Below are 9,149 nucleotides of genomic sequence, written 5' to 3'. Positions count from 1 at the left end.
CAATAAATTCTGCAAAAGCAGACCCCTGTCATCCACTGTAGGTGATAGACTGCAGAAAACCCCACTCCTTCCTGTTTTTCTAAGACAAGCTTGAAACACTAGTAGTCACTGGTTGGCTGAGAAAAGCCTCCCTGAAGATTTAAAACCAATATCATTAATAGTATCAATAATCAGAGCAGTTGTATCCAGGATATTTAGAATTACAGATATATGATTTTTTTCTGTGAACTTACATTATGGAACATTTCATTTTAGTAATGGAAGATGACAGTAGTCTAGCCCCTCAAAGGTACAGGAACAGCTCATGTAAATCTACAAAAACAGGAAATGTACAACTACCATTTCTGTCTCTGGAGTGTTTTATTAGTAAAATACCTTTTTGTTAGTGTTATTGTTACTCAACTTTATTCTCTTCTATGAAAATGATGACGTACTGGTTTCTAAATTACAAGAAACTTTCAGTATGGACTTAGTTCTGATTACATTTCCTAGGAAAAACTACAGTAAAATTCATAACAGTAAGTTTTTATTTTTAAACAGGCTTTGAAACAACTTGATTATAGGCAATTCTTACTGTGAGAACACGTATGACAAAAAATAAAATGCTGGTGAAAAGATTTCAATTAGAAAGACAGGATTTCTCAAAAGTTCGTGAGAGACAGCCCTCAGTCCTGATTATGAGTGTTTTCTTGCTTGTTATTTGGAGAAGTAATAATTTGCCTTTATTTTAAAATCCTGTGTATTTTAGAAAATGAATAACTTCAGGCTTTTAGCAGAGAAGCACTGAAGCATATGGTAATCCCAGTCCCAAACACTAAGATGTGCCTGTCTGTGCCAACTCTTAATTACCACCTCATTAACACTCAGGTGTCAATTGCTGGTGGCAAAGGCAATACTCAGTTGGCCTGGTTTCTGTCATGCACAATGTAATTAAATTGACCTCCACAAAAGGAGCCCAGTAGTTGCCTGATACCACTTGGACACCGATTGCCGCACTAATCACAATCGTGTAATTTAGTGAATCACACAGTGTAATGAGGGAAAGACTCTGGAGAGTACCAAATTGTACTTGCATATGTAATAATGACTTTAAGGACAATTAGGGAAATAATCGTTGCTCTGTTTTCTTCCAAGCTAATAATGAAGTGCAGTAGTATTTGAGTATGTGTTGTTGATTTAAAACTTCAGCTGCTGTCTACTATTTAAAAAAAATGGTAACCAGCAATTAAAATGTATTAAAAAAAAAAAAGATATATTTTTGTACCAGTAAGAAAGCTCCAGCTTCATTAGTAGCCCCACATCAGGTTACGGTTTCAAGTACTATTGGTTGCCTAATTAGGATCTGAGACCTCTGTTGGGTTTTGGGTCCCAAGAGAAAAGATTGATTAAATGTACTTCCCTATTCTCCATAATGGGCCAGTGTGCAGTCACCGTGCTGTGTCCTGCATGCACAGCAGTGATGTGAAGGCAGCCCCCAAAAGGCCATCCAGGAGGGTATACCAAGTGCGTGCTACTTCCCAAGCGAAGGCTCAAACCATGGCACCGGCACTCAAATGCAACACATGGACACAGTTACTCTTTTTAGCCAAGGTTTTAAATATACAGCTTTCTCTGATTCACGCACAGCCCGTACACAGGACTCTATATCTTGGAACTAATGAAGACAGAGCTCCAAGGCTTGAGTTTATTTTGTTGAATTTCTGGCACATAAGTGAAGCACGAAAATTTGGAGCTCAGCTGTCATTAGCTCCCTCTTGGCCAGGTAAGCAGCTCCAGGAGTTGTTTCAGTGCAGCTCTCCCTGATAATCTCTTTTCCTGAGCTATCTAGCACCTTACTGCTATGCATATATTATATATGTAATCACCTGACAGCAGCACCTAAATTTGCAAGGGATGCATATGCGCTATAATATCCAACCAGAACACAAACCTGAGATCTTCAAAAAGGCCTGCTGTATCTTAAATTCAGGGTTTTGTCTTCATTACTTCTCAAGGCTCTAAATCTCCAGGTAGACCTCTGAATCTTAGACAAGTACAGAAATTCTGGGCTTATATTTTTTCTGAGAACAACTCTAATATTCAACTTTTTGCATCCCTACTCGTGCTTTGCCAGCTGGCCATCTTTCCTACACACATTTGGTGGGTACCACCACCGAATTTCAGTTCTGTGTAGATCAGGTTCCCACTTTTCACTGTTGGATGTTTTCCTTTGTGATCCTCTGTTTCTATCTCTAAGCTCTGCCTTGGATTCTGATGATTAGAATCATAGAATCATAGAATTGCTCAGGTTGAAAAAGACCTTAAAGATCATCAAGTCCAACCACAACCTAACCATTCTACCCTAACTAACAACCCTCCTCTTAATCATGTCCCTGAGCACCACATCCAAATGGATTTTAAACACATCCAGGGATGGTTACTCAACCACCTCCCTGGGGACCCTATTCCAGTGCTTAACAACCCTTTATATAAAGAAGTTTTTCCTGATATCCAGCCTAAACCTCCCCTGGCACAACTTGAGGCCATTTCCCCTCATCCTGTCACCTGTCACCAGTGAGAAGAGACCAAGCCCGCTCTCGCTGTAAGCACCTTTCAGATATTGAAAGAGAGTAATAAGTTCTCCCCTCAGCCTCCTTTTCCCCAGACTAAACAAGTTCCTTTAGTCTTTCCTCATGGGGCATATTCTTCAAGACCTTCACAAGCCTTGTTGCCTTTCTTTGGACCTGTTCCAGCACCTCAATGTCCTTTCTGTATTGAGGTGCCCAAAACTGCCCAAATTAAACAGTAAGATGAGCATGGTGAGGCCATCTTTTATTAGTGTGTTTGTGCTTTCACTTATACTAGTGCTCCACCTAGGAATATGAATCCTATGTGCTATTGTTTTAACAATATTGATAGACAAATAAAAATCTGATGTCCAAAACCAAGTATGATCAGGAAAAGTATTTTGTCACTGAATTCACATATTGCATATATTTTGCCCATTAATAGATCAAATATGATCCTGTTTTATTATGTTGGCCCATGATGTCAGTGGTGGATGTTGGTGACGTGGCAGTAGAGTTTGAATCTTCTCACCAGTATTCCACTGTATTTTGTTGTCACGTGGCAGCACAGGGACAGCCTGACAAAATGGCATCGTATCACACACTTGGAAACACTTATGAAGCAAAGGTGTGGAATTGAATTCCTTCAAGCAGAAAAAAATTGCACTCATTGACATTCATCAACACTTGCTGAATGTTTGTGGATGTTGTGGACCGAACAGTGGATGTGAGCACAGAGAGGCAGTGGGAAGTGAATTTCAGCAGTGGTGATAGCAGTGTAAAATACAAGATTTTTGCTACAGCTCTATGAACGTGGCATGCAGGCTTTTGTTCATTACTTGTGAAAATGCACAGCTAATGGTGTTGACTATGTTGGGAAATAGTGTATTGTAGCTGAGAATTTACACAATCAGATGTCAGTGCATAACACAGACTGAACTTAAAACTCTTCTATAGCTATCTGTCATAAAAATTCAGGTGTTCTTTTATGCTGATACCAGTGGGATATCTGAGCCTTGAGCTCAGATATGATCGGTTCAATTGTCATGGTGAGTGGTTAAAAAACTCTGCCAAATAGTGCAAGTCACCTGATGAATAGATACTGAGCTGGGGGAAGAACAAAGATTTGAAAAGAAAAACAAGTAAAAATTTTAGTTCCTTGAAAATGATGCAAATGAATTTGCTGACAAGTTTATGCAAAACATGCAGAAGGAGAAAAATCATTTCTAGAGATGCTACAGAATCTAAAGAATAGATGAAAGCATTTTGTTGACGATGTATTTATTAAAGGTTGTGAAGTCTGGAGAAGTGATACATCTAACAAAGAGAAAGCAATGCTGTGCAGAGACCATGAACAAGCAGGAAGGACGTCTCTTGAAGAATGGCAGGCCATCATGGAAAGACACTTTCACTTTCAGCTCACAGCTGTAGCAGGTGAGATGCAATCAGTTGAAAGGTATCCAATCTACAGATGAGGAATTCAAAACTGTTTCATGTATAACTTTCTATCTGCAAAACAGTGCTCAGCGTGGATTGCATAATTATGCAGCTAAAGGAGGAAGAAAGATTCACTATACCTTCCCAACAGACATCTGTAAGTGTATTCTATGTTTGCTGAAGAAAATACTGAAATACAGCTGATAGAAATACTGCATACATAATTATGAGAGAAAGGCAGTCAGACTGTTTTATGATTTACTACCTTACTTTTGAAAAATACTAAGCATATATACCTAGCACCTTTTGACCCAAACAGGAGCTCTGGAAGCTCAGAAATTCATAACATAAGGCTTTTTAGGCATAAAAATTCCCCTTTGTCTCAAGTTATGTAGGAACCTCTCCTCAGCCAGGGTAAGGACCAGATGGTGCTTCAGCAGCAACGGTCTGCTCTCTAGGGCTCCCCAGCTTGTCCAAAGAGTGGTAACCCAAAAGTGGCTTCTTGGTGATGTCCAAGTAAGGTAAATTAATTGTGCTAAGAAGCAGATGGCATAACGTCAAGAATACGACAACTAGCTGTAACCTTACGAGGCTCCAAAGCTTTGCTGCTTTTATTAACTATTGTACAGCATAAGTGCACATAAACAACCCTAATAAAAATGCTTGACATTTAAAGGCATTTTCCATTCACATTTTGAGAGGCAAAACACAATACAAATTTGGTCACAAGTACTTAGACATGTAAATGACGCTTATAAAGCACTTACCCCACGTTCCTTTTACAACACTGTGAGTTACTCATTCATCACCTGTGTTGTCTATAGCACTCCATCTGCACTTCATATTGCTTTTCTCCCCTAAGGAATCAAGCCCTCATTTGTCTGTGTGCGTGTGTTGTTCCCCTCCAACTCTGGCTTACTTTCTCCTTTTGATCATGACAGCTGCTGGTGACTTAACATACAAATGGCAGCCAGAAATCAGCAGGCCACAGAGTGTCATTTGTTATACCATTTTGCCTTTGACTCCACACACTCTAAGGGGAATAAAGAGAAGGATGGTGCTAATATAATTCAAGGTGACGAGCAGATTCTTCTAACTTGAACGAGCTTCTTGTGATCTTCCATATTGTTTAAGGGTTCAAAGCCTTCTGAGATTTTTGGCTATTTTCTCCCAATTTTGCTTCTGTATGTTGAGATAAATTGTGGGAGGAATAGAATAGGGTGTTAAAATATAAAATCAATCCAGAGAAGTGTTCTCACCGGCAGGGAGAAATAACAGTCTCTGTCATACCTTTCCTCCTTCTTCAAAGACCCGAGAGGAACACAAATCCTGGAAATAGGATGGGAGCAGGGGTAGGTCTTCAGTTCTAGCAAAAGCAGTATAGTCTGAAGGGCTGCCAAAAAACTGAATCACTTCAGCTATTACCAATTTGCTTCAGTAGTACAAACAGGTTAATTCAGATACAATTTAATATCATCTCATGTATTCTGTAACGTAGCTTTTAGAGGGACTATTATCTCACTTTTTAAATGTTTGCACTCATGGATTCTTTACGTATATTCGTTCAGTTCTAAATAGTTGTTTAGTTTTTGATTAATGGGCCAGTGTATCTTTATGATAAATGACAGGGCAAGATATTCACTTGTTGTAGACAAGAATCACACTAGTACACACTAGATTACGAACCTACCTTTATTCTTATTGATTATTTAGATTAAACTAGTAATACAGGAGGATTTTAGCTTCATAGCAATGAGTGTAGAAACATTCTTCAAATAAATTTATATTCATTTCTCTCCTATGAGCAAAGGTTGATCAATCACCTTGCTTGTTCATGATACTCTCAGGCCAATTTAAGCATATTGAGATGGAAAGGAAACTGGGGAAAAGGAGAGGCAGAACTTTTGAAGGTACAAGTTTTTTCTTTGCAAGAGCAAACCAGGACCAAGAAAACAGAAGAAGGACGTTGGGAAATATTAGTGACAACACATGCACAAGAAATGTTCTTTATTTGAAACAGCTATTTTCTGCAGTCTAAATACTCTAGTATTTTACAGTAACATAGCAGTAAGGAAAAAAAAAAAACACCTATCAAGACTTCATCTCAAAGTGAAATATTCCTTTTTCTGCCCTCTTACAACAAAGGCATGTTGTGCCTGGCACCAGTACAGCCTGTAGGAAAAGATTGGATGCACACGTATTGGTGAAGGCACTGCCACTGCTGGTCCTGCAGTCAGGCAGCAAAACTGGGAGCATTGGCCTCCTGCTGTCTGGGTGCAGAGGAGCTGAGGCTGGTACCTTACCCCTTGGTAGAGGTCAGATCAGGCTCAGCCAGGGAAATCAGGACCAGACACATCCTTAGGATGTGTGAGGCCATCATAATAGTTCAAGGGAATTAAAGGGCTGAATAAATCCTCTTTTTAAACCAGCAATTCCAAAAGTCCCATTACTTTTTTTTTCTTTTTGTCTTTCCAGCCTATAATGCTAGTGTGCAGATACTTAGGCGAGGAAAACAGCAAAGAAGTGACTTTTCCCAACATAACTGGTTCAGTAATTCTGTTGTCCTCAAGGGGATGACTTAGGAAAGATTTCCTTTCTGGGAACTTAGCCAATTGTACAAAATCTCTGATCTTTTCAACATCTGCCAGGTAAGTGCCAGGTAAGTCCTTCCCAGTAATGCTTTCTGCTAGTATCAGATTTTCAGACTGCCCTTACCACCATTATGTCTGAGTGTTTTCCAATAAAACATTCGTTTATATGACTAACATGTCAGATGCGGTTTGCTCGCTTGCTCTTTCCCTTTGGCAAGAAAGCAAGCTCTCTAATGGTTCTGTAATATGCCTAGTATCACTCTGTACTCCAAACTACAAACATCTATTGAGAAAAAACTTTGTATAAAATATTATTCACTGGGGAGCAGGCAAATGAGTCTGCATTTAGTGAGTGATCATCTGTATAAGGTAGCACGTGTACATAATTTCTGCAGTAATAAATGTTTAGTTGCTTTTGTAAAATGAAGAAGCAAAATAGGAGACAACACTCTAATTTTAGAAATGGCTCTAAGTTGGATTATCTGAGAAAGGGAGAATTGAATAAAGGTTTTTCAAGTCCTGAAAAAATACTCTCGTCATACCACCTGCTCTGGAAATCTTTTGTACCCAGTCTTTAACACCTTGGGTTTTCTGAAGGATCCTATTTTTAAGTGTTCTGAGAAGACACGTATTGAACAGAACACTGCCAGAGAAAGAAGTACTGTAGGAGGCCCTTTTTATACCACACTGATCATAATATTTGCCCATAATTTTGGCCCCTGAGGACAAATGCTTCTTTTATATGATGGGATCTAGACCCAATTTTCTTTTCCCAGCCCTCGCTAATCATCAAATCCAGATGGATTTAGGTTCTGAGTGGAAAGATGAAGAGCTCTTCATTGCTTTCTTTGAAGCTGTCCCATTTTACAAAGAATAATTATATATTCTTTTGACAGAAAGACCAAGGGCACCAAATTACATATTGCTCTCTAGACTGCTAGTTAGCTCATTAACCTGCATGTGGGGAGATGTTGATATTGTAGCACCCATGTGGGCTTACATTATTTTATATTATAATCACTGTTGTTGGTTGGTTTTCTTATTATTTTGATTTAGGAACTAGATTCTATTCCCACCTCTACAATAAACAGCATTATGAAATTTCTGTTATGCTTCAGTAAAATAAAGATAGTAATACAGGCATCTGCTGTAACACTGGAGTACACTTTGCTTACCAATAAAGGATATAAAGCACACAGAACAGCAGTCAGTAGAAATCTAACTTTGAAATGAATGTTTTTTCAATTTCCAGCAACTCATAGATTTTGCACTACAAAAGGTTCTCTCTTGGATGAGAAAAAAAAGACAATTTCTGTTTTTGTTTTTGCTGAATCTTTAGATCTGTGAATATTAGCAGCATGTTCAATGGAGTTTTAGATTTCATGTGCAAATGAAGAATTGAAAAACTAACAACTGCATGCAAATGGTGGTTTACAGTTTACTCCGGATAGAACAGAAACAGGAAAGAAACTTCCCCAGTCCAGTAAAAGACCGTGCAGGCTTCCGATACTTTTTGTTACTAGTTTTCACGCCTTTATCACTGAACAGTGGAGGTATGAAAAAAAAAATGAATTATATAAAAAAGAAAAGGTAAACTTCCTGCTTTGGCCTGGAATTGTTTCTGTGCTACTCCTACTTCTTGGATCAGATTTTCTAAGTAAAATGAAATAAACCTCAATCGAAAACACAGGAACTGATGATAACAACTCAGTTAGCAAATTGAAACCCAGCAAGCTTAAATTAAGTTTCTATACGGTATCTCTTACCCCAGTTCCCCTCACTAGACATGATCCTGACTCCTACCCCAAGCTCCATCCCCGTCCTCCAGGAGCTGCTAGTGCTGAGGACTGGCCCCTCCTGCCTCCCCTAGTGTAAGAAAGACTAAGATATGTCACCAGCCACTGTTTTTCAACTTGGCTGTGATGGATCTTATTTAAATGTGTACAGGGCATAGCATCATAAAATCATAAAGGTTGGAAAAGACCTCTGAGATCATGTAATTATCAAGGATATGATTTTTTTCTTTTCTTTTTTTTTTCCCAGAAGCTCAGTGAGGTTTAATGATTTCAATTCAAGGTATACTGCATTTTCTCCCTAGATTGCATTAATTAACTGGCTTTTTATTCCAGCACTCACTCTCTGTCTTCTTTCTTTGTTGCTAATCAGAATATAAATCAAGCCAAGCCTGTAACAAAAAGTGAATGGCCATGAGCTCCAAGGGCATCATTTAGACTCATCTTTAGGGGTTTGAGCAGAATAATGTTTCCTTGCATTCATCATCTTTTTTTTTTTATATATATAGCATAAAGCTATAATAAATGTATTGCTCTCATGGTGAAATCTTTCTTTTTTGTGATATTTATGTCCCTGAGAAGAGCGCTATTTAAATACCAATTAATGTCATCTGTAAGACTAGGAATAGCAAAGCGCTCTCTTTCTTCTTGATGGCTGAACAGTCCCACACCACTGCTCTCCTGCCAGCATCCCATAAAGTTCTTGCTCTAAATTATTCTGAAACCCATCTAGAAAAGCTGTAATGTTGGAGATGGAATTACTATGTAGTTTTGACATCAGG

Source organism: Tetrao urogallus (assembly GCF_951394365.1).
Source record: "Tetrao urogallus genome assembly, chromosome: 4".
Lineage (NCBI taxonomy): Eukaryota > Metazoa > Chordata > Aves > Galliformes > Phasianidae > Tetrao > Tetrao urogallus.
The sequence above is the reverse complement of the archived record's forward strand: the minus strand, read 5'-3'. Positions refer to the sequence as shown.